At 42.1% G+C, this 13,590-nt stretch overlaps 1 protein-coding gene across 1 annotated transcript in view; it reads left to right on the top strand.

Annotated features, from left to right (window-relative positions):
• LOC118504283 (fat-like cadherin-related tumor suppressor homolog) overlaps positions 1-13,590 on the top strand; it is a 269,118-nt gene that overhangs the window by 310 nt on the left and 255,218 nt on the right. The window contains 1 exon segment of the mRNA XM_036038558.1: positions 2,031-2,869. The gene's annotated coding sequence lies outside the window, so the exon portion shown is untranslated.

The following is a 13,590-nucleotide window of genomic DNA, read 5'->3' as shown; positions in this document are numbered from 1 at the left end:
ACCTCTTTGTGTGGAGAATTTGGCATACACAAAGCCGGGTGTGATGTAGCATCAATCCACAGCATTCTTTGCCGATCGTAGTGTGCCTTGGATTTCAAAGCGTCAATCGCTAGTGATGGCGAAATAAATCAGCTAAAGAAGTACGATTGCACCAGCAAAACTTAGTTCGTCCGTAGCACCGTGGCCTGAAGCCATAACGCCTCTTGATGCGTATCCATTCTTTTCGTGTGTGCGTGTGTGTGTGTGTGAGAGAAGCAGCTGGAGCCGGTTTTTGCTGTTCGTAATTGGGTGGACCAACATCATCGCCGCCTGCGGTTCGTGATCAATACATAACCGGATAGAGCACGTTGGTGCTCGCTCCTGTTACGGCAAGATCATTAACGTCTATCGTTCTAGCGTGGATGTAGCAGTAAACACACACATACAGCACCGCGAATTATTTCTGCACAACGCGTTCATCGAACCTGGGGCACCTTTTTTTCCTCCTCCAGGTGTAGGAAAACTTATGTTCTGCTCTTGTATGTCGTTCTGCTCGTGTGCGGTGTGCTCAGTGTTGTGTAAAAGCTCTGCCGAAAACAAAAAGAAGCAACGAAATAGTGCATTAAAAGTGTTCCCGAGATCAGTGACCACATGTGGCCACAATCTGGCAGCATGGAGATTATTATTATTATTTTCCCACCCCATCAAACGCTTCGTTCTTTGATGTTTTGGAAGTTGTGTGCCAATCTTCTTTGGAGCTGTAACGGTGTTCCTCTAATTCGTGGAATATATAAACACACACACACACACGGCAGTTTAAAAGGCTCCATTTTGTTTCGGCTTCAAAGCGCCGCCGGTAGTGGTAGCAAGGACTAGGCAGAAATCGATCCCAGAAGCCTGCTGTGATTGTTCGTTCTACGGGTGTATGAGTATGCGTGTGCGTGTATGCGCGTGTGTGTGAGAGAAAAACATATGTTCCGTAGGTGGGGTTGATATGATTGCCCGTTTTTCCTTGGGTTTGGAACGCTTCCCTAGTCGTAAGCCATACTAAAGGGCACCACTACCGGGGGAACCGGAAACCCTCAAACCGATAATCGATAGAGCACCGGAGGTCACTGCTCACTGGCTTTTGGGAAAGTTGATGAACAAGCGAGGCACCTTCAATCAGTTGGACGTTGGTGGAGATGTCGACCGGTGGAAATGAGCCCAACTATATGCAGCTAGACGAAAATCTTAGGCACATTCAGGCTGTGATAATGAACTGATTTTATCGAGCGGAATTTATCGAACATTAAGGCAAGCAGCAGCAATGCTATCGCTCCTACACTCAGAGCGAAGCAATCGAGCTGGAACTGGAAGAACCTGCCAACAAACCACAAACCCTTATTGGCCCCAATTTCTTTTCTTCGCGGGGTGTAACAAAATAGAAGGAAAACTGAGCGCGTTTGTGGACGTTGTTGTTTAGCGCTGCTGCTTCCCTTCAATCGCGTAGGCAGTAGTAGGCTTTGGGGGGTTTGTCAGAAAATCGATGCTTGGTTGGAGTATCGTCATTGCGATGCCATGGATTGCTTTGCTCAGCCAACTCCAGACTGTTCCACTTAAAATTGCACTTTGCAGAAGGCACAGGAGAATGCATCGCCACCCGGCCCGGCTACATACTTTCAAAGTAAAAGTTCAGCAAAACTAATATTTGCGAAATTCATTCACCAAAGTAATTTGCTACAACGGCTGAGCTATGGTTTCTACTAATGCAATGAAGGAATTAGCACACGGAGCGTGTACGGTGAAAAACGAACCCGCTTTCCCGCCAGAAAAGAAAAGGCAGAACAAAAAAAAAAAACTCCACTGCACGGATAATCGGATCTTCCTGCCGGAATCACGTTTCGTGTCAATCGCTCATCAACTCGTTTACGTTATGGCCATTCCTGCTGGGGTGCTGCTTGATCGTATCACAAGAAGTTATTTTTATTACATTTGTCTACATTATTTTCCCTTCCTTTTTTCTTCACCCCACCACCCCTTCCTTTCCCTGCCCTCTTTGCCTCCCTTAGGAAGCCGCGTGAACAGTGTGTGCGTTGTGGAAAAATTGCAACCGACCGGTTCGTGTGTCCGTGTTTGCCTGTGTGGTGCTATAATCGATCAAGAAAAATTATACTTAATAGATCTTTCATTTTGAAGCTTCCCCCCAAAAAAGTGTGCTAATCGTGTACTGAAAGTGCTTCAAGTGTGTGTGTGTGTAATTTTGATTTGTTTTGATTTTCCCGGCCTAATGGTAGCAAGTGAAGTTTGTGGCCTTTTCCTTTCGTGTTTCGAGTGTTGTTACTACGGGTGAAAATTAGTTTTCCATACAATAGCAAAATAAATCAGTGTACAAAAGAAAAAAAAAAGAATAAAGCTAACGCAACAAGCGTTAAAGGAAAATTGTGTTCGTGAGAGTGGTTTGTTTGTATGGAAAATCTTTGATCCTTGGTCTTTTTTGTGGTCTATAAAAGTGCGTGTGTGTGAGAGTGTGTTTTTTTTTGTTTTCGCTACGTTCTTGTTTTCCTTCGTGTGCGTGCTTATCAATCGCGTGTTACCTACCTCTGGCGTGTTGAGCAAAAATCTCTTCCGGTTTTTCCGGGTGAAAGTTTCAAGAAGGAGGGAAAAGCTTCCCGAAAGAAAAAAGCAAGCAAGCAAGATTGAGCAATTTGATAAATAGATAAAGGTCACGCAAAGGAAGCAAGGTGAAAGAGTTCTCCGTTTTCGCCTCCTGCTGGTACGCGTAATCTTAGTGCTGGTGCTGCTAGTGGAAGTTAATTGCAAAATTTTCCTTCTGCGTTATTGGAAAAGTGCATCTGGAGTGGGTGTTCTACAGTCGGGGGAAAAGTTTTCGACAAGCATCAGCGAAAAGGTTGGTAAAGGGGGCAATTTTTTAGGGATTATGGGTTAAGTAGGGAGAAATTAACGCTAACATGAAACGAATTGGAAATAATTGTTTAAGTGTTATACGAATCATTTGGATTATATACTACTTACTTGTAATTTGAAAATATTGGACAGGATTTTTAACACATGACAGATATGACGATGCAAAGGTAGAAAGACTTATTTCTAAAACCTAGTCTAGGTACAATCAAGCTTATATACCAAAGATAACTTTTGTTTTAAGGTTTTCCTAAGTCTAGGGTTGCAACGAATATAATATTGCCGATATTTTTTTAAAGTACATAAGGTGTTAGAATGCTGTGATGAACCCCTCAAGGGACGACATACGACCCTTTCCAATTCGCGCATTAGCTTGACATTAGAGTTTGCTACTCTATAATGGTAGGTCATGATCGATTGCAGCCAAATCAGAAATAACAAACAAATCACAATCAGCACTTTCGTGCTTCTTATATTCAATTATATAATTTAAACTCTGTCTAAAATTTTTAAAAGTCCTTTCAATTAAAACGTTAGGTTGAAAAGTGACTAAGTAGAAACTTTGACTAAAGTGTCCTGTTGGTGATAATACTATTATATCTCTGGAAGAGTATATTAGTTCAAAGTCAATAACGTCATAAAATTGGTACCAAACATTTATACTTCTACAATTTGTAATTTAGTAAGTTCTAGAGAAAAATATAGAAATGTTTTTCACCGTGCTTGAAGCTACGATACACTCAATCAAAGTTATGCTAAACAAGTTTATGGACTCATAGTTACGTGCTTTGCTTTGCTTTCCCAGAATACTTTACTTTTCGAAAGTGATGCTCAGCTATGTTGTTCGCAAATGGTTTTGCTTTTAAAATGCATTTGATGCGCCAAAAACAGATTAAAACCCCGCTCCAAAAGAGCTCCTCCCCAAAAAGTATGCATTTGGCACGTTTCGGCAAAATTGCCTCAATCGGAAATTATTCGTTTGTTTCTCAGAAACATCGACCGATCGGGGGAGGGGGACCGATGCAATTTAACAAAAGCGCACACTGCTTGCCAATCAAAATGCGTACTGCTGTGAAAAAGGTCGCGCCGGTACGCATTGTCAATTGCAAATGCGCGTCGTCTTTCTGTGCCGCGTATTTTAATGAAATAATTCCCTTGCCCAGCTCCGGATACACCTTGCCCTCGATTTGCGCCCATACAATGTAGGGCCAAAATGCGGCTTTTCTCCACCGCTGCGTTTGCTGCCACCCGGCCCCCTTACCCGTATGGATGTGACACGGTCAATTGCGTTTGTAAATATTTTCGATATGCCGGCTTTTCTCGCTGCACCACAAACGAAGATTGGTATCGAAAGGAGCAACAAAACAAAAAGGAAAAAAACAAAAAAAAAAAACCCCAGCCGGGAAAACACAAAAGGCAAAAATTTGCACGAAAATACCGATATGCTCGGAAAAGCTTGGGCAGATTTTATTGGCAGCGGACAACCGTTGCCAATGGCATTCGGGATAGGGAGAGTCAGAGGTGATTCGGTTTTCCACCGAATTGCCGGATGCTTCCTAGGCCGGTAAGAATGCGCCCGGGCGGAGGAATGGAGCACACACACACATTGTACGGGCATAAAACATAAAGCCAATTCTAGGCTGTGTTTGTTTTTTCTCTGCTTGGTGGAAACGCTGGAAAATGTTGAAGAGGCTTCAGATTTGCTTTCGACAACGTTGCGGTTGACTTTAGTGACCTGGAATGAAGTGGAATTGGTCGGTGTGTGCTGTGTTGTTTGTTTTTTTGTTTTGTTTTTGGTAACTCGCTTCCCTTGATAGCGCTTTATTTTTATATCTTATGCTTCATTTATTTGTGGGATGGGTGTTTTATCGCACAGAGAAGGGCCTCTTTTTTTTGTGTGTGTGTGTCTGTGTGGCTGATTTTGATTGCAGCAATGATTGGGGATTGAGCAAATGTGGGATTGTTGATTTTTGATGAGCCTTAACCAAACCACAATTGAGGGTCCTTGAACAGACGTTGAAGTTGTGTGAGCATATTTCACTAATTTTTGTAGTTGCGAATAATAATTTTGCGTTCATTCTAGGAATCAGATGAAGTTACCATTATGGGTAATAATGTGTTTAATTTCATTTATGAGTTTGGTATTAAAATATGATTATGAATTAATGAAATTTAGTCTATAAAAACCAATTAAAAAAGGTCATGAAATCCCTGTGACCTTGACGGCAACAAGTTGAAAGATTATCAATTGATTAAGAACTTCAATTGATTTTTGATCAATTATACAATAAGTTACATGCCTGAGCTTTTAGGTTTGTTGAGATGTAAATAATAAATTTAATAAGAATTAAGAATATCTTCTTCTTCTTTCATGGCACTATTACCTCGAGAGGTCTCGGCCATTTCTGGCTCTCTGTGACTTGATTCTTTTCTACCCGTAGCAAAGTAGTCAGTTCTGCGCACGGGGAGGCGGTCTGGATGGGATTTGAACTCCGGTCCTGCCGTGTGAAGACCAGTGCCGTTATCGCCTCGGCCACCATGATTGACGTAGTTTGATAGTCAGTCCTCACTACGGGGGAACGGCCCTGATGGAATTTGAGCCCCGGTCCTGCATTATGATCGGCTCGGCTATTGCCTTGGCCACCGGATCACATCCTATTCCTATCGTAGGTCTAACGAATTTCAAAATGTGTACCATTTGTCGTAATATGGTATAATATTATTCATAAAATTTCCTAGATGATCTGTAATTGTAGAATACTGAGAAGTGATATGTTTTTCATGATATGTTAGGTTTCTTGAAATTGGCAACATTGCTCGTGTATGATGGAAATGCTTAAATGTGAAATTGATAGCACTGCAAAGCATTGATGTTTGCTTCTTCTTTGCCTTGGGTTATTCCTGGCATTTCTGGTTTACTATAAGGGGGAACAGAAGTTATTATTCACTGTTAATGTTTGTTGCATTTTATTCAGCATTCGAAGTCTGTTTCTAGAAGTAATTATAAGTAAGATATCATATCTTTTCGCGCGTCAACTTTAGTAAGACATATAAAGTGAAAGATTCATCTTTGGCCTGTTCTGATGTTTCTCACTGATTCACATTTACTTTACTCTAAAAGCTCTCTGATATTAGTATACAACAAGTTCACAATTTGAATTAATATCAACATTTTCGATGAGCTAGTTTTCTGGGAATCGATGATCATAATTAAAGACCCCATTATGTTTCTGGTAACCTTCCCAGCTGTCATAAAATGATAATTTATTGATTGTCTCAGGTTGACGATTGTCACATTTGTCGCCAATTGTTATCCGCGTGTGCTTACAACCACTAAGAAGGTACACATCATTTGTGCCATAATTATTATCCATCCCATAACCTTGGGCAGCCGGCTCCGAACCCCTTTCGATTCGATGTCACCACCACGAGATGGTTACATTTCCACGACCCCCGACCTCGATGACATGTGGCTTGACGATGAAACCCCACGGAGGATGGAGGGGGGAAACATGAAAGCTCGCGCACTTTCGCACTGCTGGAGGTCGTAATTTGTTCGCCGAGGTTTACCTCCATCCAAAGCGCGGTGGTCGTGGTGTGTCAAAACCGCAAAACCAACGAGACAAGGAGCTTATGCGTTGAGCGTATGCGTATGTAAAGTGCCCAGCGGATGTGTCTTCCTAATTAGAAAACTGGAGCACAGCACCGGCAGCGTGGGGGGGGGGGGGGAATGGGGTGGAAGTCACGATACCATCTTTAACGGACAGATCGCACGTCTGTCTAGTCGTCGTTTGGGGTTTTGGACGAATGTGACGAACGATTATGTCCGCGAATGTTAGTGGGTGGGTACGGCTCTGTACGTGAAGGAGGCGATTTTCCGGCCAAGGTTAGCCAAAGTCAGCCACTAATCTCCCGAGGGTGATTTATTTCGTCCTGAATGGATTTGACTTGAATTTATATGCCAGTTTCGCGGATTCGTGCATGCTCGCACAGCGTTTGTTCGGTGTGGTGGCAATTAGTCATAAGCCGTTTGCATTGTTCCTTATTATCTGTCGCGCCATATTAATGGTGCACGCTTGAAGGACATTTACCAGTCCACACGGTGCACTTAACGCTCTCCACCATCACTTTGTCACTCTCCAACGCACTCGTTGATTGGTACTATTTTGTCGTTCTTTTTAAAGGGAGAAGCAAAAAGGCTTCTTTTATCCCAGGCTGTAAACCATAAACAGTAGGATAAGCGTGTACACACAGTGCAATTAGTCGATTAAACGCAGCCTGTCTCTCGCGGTGGATGGAAGTAAATCAGGATTGAATGTGCGTATGTGACCGGTGCTCTACGGTCATTAATCGAACGCCTGTGTGACATGACGTTTACTGCCTTTATGAGTGATTTTTTTTCTCCCCCTTGTGAGACTTCCAGGCTGTCCCGGTACCGACCGCTGCATCAACTAATCGATGTGTCAAATGCAGTTGGCAGTTTAAATTGTGTGACGCCATATGGTGTGCAGTGCTCGCCGTCTGCTTCGTCTATCGCGGCTGGTTAAGGGCAGTGGCAGTAGCACCGCCAGTTCATAAGTTAACATCACTGGCGTTCCTGTAATAGGAGGCCCAACCCGTATCCCATCATTGACAGAGGGATCGGTGAGAGAGAGAGAGAGAGCAAGACTACCGGAGGAACACAGGAAGGCGTAAAATGGTTCACGATGCCTAGAAATAGCTGCTGCTGCTGCTGATTGCACCGCCCAGGCGAACAGGCACTTCGATCGATCGTTCCAGCGGTCGGTCGGCGTACGTTGCATAACCAATACCTTTGGACCTACCTTAACCACCCGAGTTCCGCTGCACATGACTGGACATTCGCTTCTCCATGCAAAAAGGAACCTAGTACCACGGTCTCACCGTTTTTGCTTCATATTTCTGTCCGGGGGAATGAGTTTTTTTTCTTTCCCATTTGCTTCTCGGAGCAAGTCGGCACAATTTTGTAGAAAAATGCCGTACCGGCCGTAACACTGTGGGATAATAAAAAAGTCAACACCTAATGAAATGTAAACACCGCGCGACGAAATGGAGAATAGTTCCGCAGACCAAGGTCTAGTGATGGAGTACTCGGTTTTGCTCGGTGGAAGTTCGATGCATGGAGGTCTTTGTTGCATTGGAAGTTTGTTTTTTTTTTTTTTAGTTCAATACATCCGTTGGCTGTGAGCTGGCTGTCAGTAGGTTGAGAGTGGTTCAGTGTTTTTGTTTTAATGAAAGCGATACATTGTTTATAAACTCTTGAAGTTTGTGTAAGCAGAAGGTATCAGATGTCCGATTGTTACAAATATCCAACGGATGATGAAAAGTCGTATTTGTTTTTCAACTCATTAAAGTTATATAATTCCCTGTTTAAGAACTCTTAATAGCTCCCAAAAAATATCATCTTTATAAAAAAAAGTTTACCCATATAAAGTCATGTGATTAATTAAAGTAAATTAAATATAGACAAGAAGGTCATAGATTGAAGAGTAGAGAAAAGAAGTAAAGAGCAACTCTAGCAATAGAAACAATTTCGTTAGATGGCAAGATAAATTTCTTCCTCTGTTTGGCTCAACAGCCTGCTGGGTCATTTCGGCCTTCTTAATGGATTACTTGACTTATTCAATACCACGTAGTTGGGTAGTTACTCCTCAAGGAATAGCCTGGATTTAAGATAAACCTAATTTCATTTTAATTAATTTTTTGAAGACAATTTGTATCATTCCGAAACGTTATGCGGAATCTAGAAATTCATTCAGAAATTTTACCATTCAGAAACATTTTAAACAGCTTTAGCAATTATGAATTTTACAGGGTTCAAATGTATGAGAAGATAATTTATTTCTCCATTTGGTTTCCCTTAAATCATGAGACGCATAAAAACTGAATCAAATGAGGCTTTCAATGGGAAGAAATTTAGGAATAATTCAATTAATAAAATATTAAAGTTGAACGATTATGATTTGATCCTTGAAATCTTTCAACAAATAAGTTTTTGACACCAAGTAAATTATAAAATCTTGCAATTATAAAATAAGGTTATGAGTAACAGTAATTCTTATAGCACGACTAAAAAATAGCTTTAAAATTTAAAATAATCCTTCTAAGCTTAGTAGCGAAATGTGTAAAGTAACAATGAAACCGATTAACCCGATAGAGGACTTAAGACACAAGATAGGTCGTTATTATTGCTGCTTCCTCTTTGCAACATACTTTTATCACATAACTTTACATTCACAGTTTCACCCATTCATAGCAATTGTTTTATGATGCTCTTTAGACCCCTTACATTTAATGGAACAATATCTCGCTCGTTTACACCATTATCATTATGATTGCAAAATTCCTCGTCCTGCTCGGAACCCGGCCCGGTTCCCCATCGTTCGCAGGGTTTTGTTTTTCCCTGGCGTAGCAGGATGGCCTTCCACAACACCCTGCACCATCGGGGTGTACCGTACCGGGCTCTCGAGCCAATTCGCTGGAATTACTCGTAAAAGCTTTAGCCGAAGATAGCAGCGCATGCATAAGTAATGGAGGTGTTAGCCCCGGAGTTATTGCAGACTACCCGGAAGAGAGGCACTGCAGTCTTTGCAGCTCGCTGCAGTGTGCGCCTGTTTATAACTTCTGCCTGGATGCGACGAAAACAGCTACCCCCTTTCGCTCGCTCTGTATCATTTTCTGTGGCTGATAGTGTTTTTTTCTTCTGTTCTTCAGAAAATTGTATGTAAAGGTTAAGAAAATTTCGGAAGCTCTTAGCGATGGCAGCTTTATGTGGCGTTGTGAACCCGGCGCAAGGCATTATTTTCTACCGGTGTCTGTTTTGTCAGACTTTTCCGGGGGGGTGCAGTCGGAAAGAGCATGAAACGCTGTGGGGTTAATCTTGCCGATAGTTTTGCAAAAAGATGGCCGTCTTGCGATGGTTTTTGCATCCGAAGTCTGCCATGTAAGTGGAGCGCACCGAGACCAGACGTAGGCCTGCTCTGTAGGTGCAGGAAAAACGCGATGAAACTCTTGTATCCGGGTTGGCGTGAGGATTCTTCGTACTGGCTCTTCAGTGAGCAGCCGGCTGGAAGCTGTTTGCTAAAGAAACGCACTCTCCGATGCCTCGGAGAAAACCGAAAAGTCCGGGAACTTCTGCTTAAGCAAAATTCGGTCAAGCCATAAAGACGCACTACACACTTTAGACAATCGAACCTCTTACCGTGGTTCGATGTGTGCACCGGGTGTACCATTCTTCTGCAGCAGCGAAGCATCATTTTGGACCAGGAAGGAGGAACAAATGGCGAAAGTTTAACCAATATCGGAACGAGCGAATCGACTCTTGCGGTACATCGGTTCACCTGGAGCAATTTAAGGGAACTTTGGGTGTATCTTAAGGTTGTGTACACACAAACACACCGAAAGCCTTGTCTTCGCCGCAAATGCTTCTCCAAAAGAGTTGGCTCAAAGTTTTGAATTATTCTGAAGGAAAAAGAAAAAAAAACTCGCCATAAGAAACACTCGGTTTAGTTGGTAGTTGTTGTAGCTTAGTGAAGTTTCACCGTGACCAGTTGGTCGGACGGGGAAGAATTGTTCGTCTAAGCACCCGAAACCCGGTACTGGTTCGGCCTTCCGTTCGTACTGTAGAGCCACTTGTGAACAATTTGGATAGTGGTTTGTTGACAGGTCGGTACCGTTTCTGAACGATTTGGCCAGGCAACGGCAAAGCGGTTGCAAAACTTGTGCTAAACGAAAGTTGTTTGTTCGAGGTGTATTCTTGCCGTTTTTTTTTGCTTCTCTTTCTTACGCGTTGCTTTATTCGATGCAAGGAAGAGAACCAAACTCTTCCGTCTAAGATCGGTTTATGGAAGGGCGTCCCGGTTTCCGGTGATGTTTCGTTTAAATATTTAGCACACGGAACAAAGTTGTCCGCATGGAATCGGAAAGGCAAAGCGGGTGCTTTGGAATGACTATTTAAAGTGTTTCTAATAATGGATTTTAGCATAATAGTTAACTTGTTCCGTGTTCGATGGGGGCCAAGTTTGATGCTGGTATGGGGTGGTTTGCATCCATAAAAATAATTATTTTAAAACTGCTTTTAGTTTTTCGATGATTGTGTCATATTATAATTTTTTATAGCATTTCTTGCTGATGAATTCGAACGATCAGGTTTTCTTTATAATATAAGAAGTGTTTTCTCGGTCATATCGATTTTTTTCATTCTACTATACAGATGCTATAAATGTCCTTCTTCATCTTCTTCCTTGGCACTACAACCTCGAGAGGTCTCGCTTTTTGGCTTTCTGTGACTTAGTTTTACCCGTAGTAAAGTAGTCAGCCCTACTTACGGGGAGGCGATCTGGATGGGATTTGAACCTTGGTTCTGCCGTGTGAAGACCGGCGCCGCTGTCGCCTCGGCCACCGGACCGCCCCATAAATGTGCTTAAAGTTAAGAATTGTTCGATACGTTACATACTTCATGGAGAAAAATCATTAGCGATGAGCGATATCTGGAATGGCAAGTGAAATACGATTACATCAACGAAATTTTATCTTTACCTGTAATAATGACATTAAGTTTTTTTGTAAATTTCGTTGATCTCGTGACTGAATGCACGATTTTCGCGCATTTGCACAAAAAATTATCAACCGTCGGTCAGCAGTCGGTCCCATCGGGTTCAAATAAAAAAAAAAGCTTAACGCTTGGGGCAATTTTATGGCTGTGTGCATCAGGCCAACCGCTAATTTGGTGTCATTTCTCACACCGTACCGATAAGCCCGGGGGTTCACCAATTATCTCGCCTTTCGGCGCCAGAATAACCGGACGGTTGCTGTGGTGTGATATTTAGCTTTCCTGTTATTGCGATTGATTCCACTTAGCAGTTGGTGTTTGTTTGGTCGTCATTGATAAAACAGAGCAAACGTAGTCGCTCATATCGTCATTAAATATACTATCTCTTTAATACCTTTAATAACTACCCACTTTAAACAAAAAAACACTTTCTGTGAATAAAACTTATATTTTTTTCCATAAAAAGAATCAAAACAAGAGGACTGAAAAAACAAGCTCAAAAATAATTCTAGGTCGGTCATTGTCGATTTACCTCCTTTAGGTAGCATACCTTGTTTGTAGAATGTTTTGGGAAAACTTTTATATCCGGCCGAAAGAATGCGTACTAACGATACACTGAGCTTTTGTTAAAAACTTGTTCTACTTACGTTCGTCCCGCTTGCACAAACCCATTTGTGGCATGTAAAATGCCCGACCGCCGGTGCAGAGTGTAAAATAGTTTTCATTAGCTTCAGTGAACTCACATCGTCGTGTTGAAACTTTGCCAACAGCCAGTCGCTCGCCGGATTTGGGTTCGGCTGGGGCCGTTTGGATAGCAAAAGTCATGACCAACGTTGCAAATGTTTGCAAAATGATGTGGTGGAGTCGGAGGTAGCAGCAGTGGCCAGTGGCCGTACCGAGGATAATGTGCCGTAATTGGATAATAAGTGTGTCAAACAGTCACACCAATTATAGCCGTTTTGTGATCGAGTTTGTTGCTATAACTTGTTGTTTTTTTATCTTCAGTGTTGTTGTTTTGTGTATGAAATAAGTTGGGATGTTGAGGTTTATTTGACCATCGAATCAATTCTTTTTATCAATGGGCGGTCCGGTAGTAGAGGCGACAACGGCGCCAGTCTTCATACGACAGGGCCGGGGTTCTAATCCCATCAGGACCGTCCTCCCGTATCCAACTGTGCGCTATCAATAAGTCTAGTAAGCCAGAAATGGCAGGCATGACTTAGGAGAAAGAAAAGAGATTAGGAGATTTATTATTAATCATTTAATTTAAACAATGGGCATTACAATTGTTCTAAATTTTAAAGTTGATTTCCTGTCAACGATCAGTTATGTAAGAAATTGTTAAACACAGTTTTTTCCTCCAAGCTCTTCATACATTTACGACGACATTCGAGTTAAACTGTTCTATAAAGCCAAAGAATTTCCAGGTGTTGGTCCAGATGTTGATCCAGATCCAAGTTTAGGCCCTTGTTCCAAGACTTAAAGATTTGTTTTATGTGCTATGCAGGCAAAACAGATGGTTGTACCTTTCAGATCGTCTCAAATCCTCTGAACAACGTTAAAGAGAAAGATGCTTAGAAGGGTTATGGCTCTGACATTTGAGGGGCCACTGCAATAGAGACCTCTTCGAACTGTGCAGTGATTAAGGTTTACCATGTCATGAGAATGACACCGCACGATCCAGATTTTAAAGCTTCTTAAGGCCGGCCATATGGACAGAGCAGGTGTGGCAGACCAAAGATAAGTGATGACCTTGTTGTGTCCGATGTGTGTAAGAGAAGGAAGCCTGGATATAGGTAGGACAAGATCGCGAAGGAGTTTTATTGTCTGATGAGTAAGTTAGCATGTAGTCAATATTTTTGACTGTTATTTGTGATTTTGTGAAAAAAATCCTAAACTACATCAAGAAGAGACCACATAACAATGTGCAAAAGGATGTTTTTTAATCCTTTCTTTTTGCGAGCATAATTTTCGAACAAAACCTGACTAATACCTGAAGGCTAGTTTCCCTCTGATTTAAATCCTAAAAAAACCTACGAGCTTACCGGATGTTGCAGTTGCCGGTGGCCTGACGAAAGCGGGGAAAAACTGCAATAAAATTTTGTTTTCAACTCCCATAGTTGCAGGTGACAAAGATT

Source organism: Anopheles stephensi, chromosome 2 (genome assembly GCF_013141755.1).
Source record: "Anopheles stephensi strain Indian chromosome 2, UCI_ANSTEP_V1.0, whole genome shotgun sequence".
Lineage (NCBI taxonomy): Eukaryota > Metazoa > Arthropoda > Insecta > Diptera > Culicidae > Anopheles > Anopheles stephensi.
Note: the sequence above shows the minus strand (reverse complement) of the source record. Positions and strands in the feature narration are given on the sequence as shown.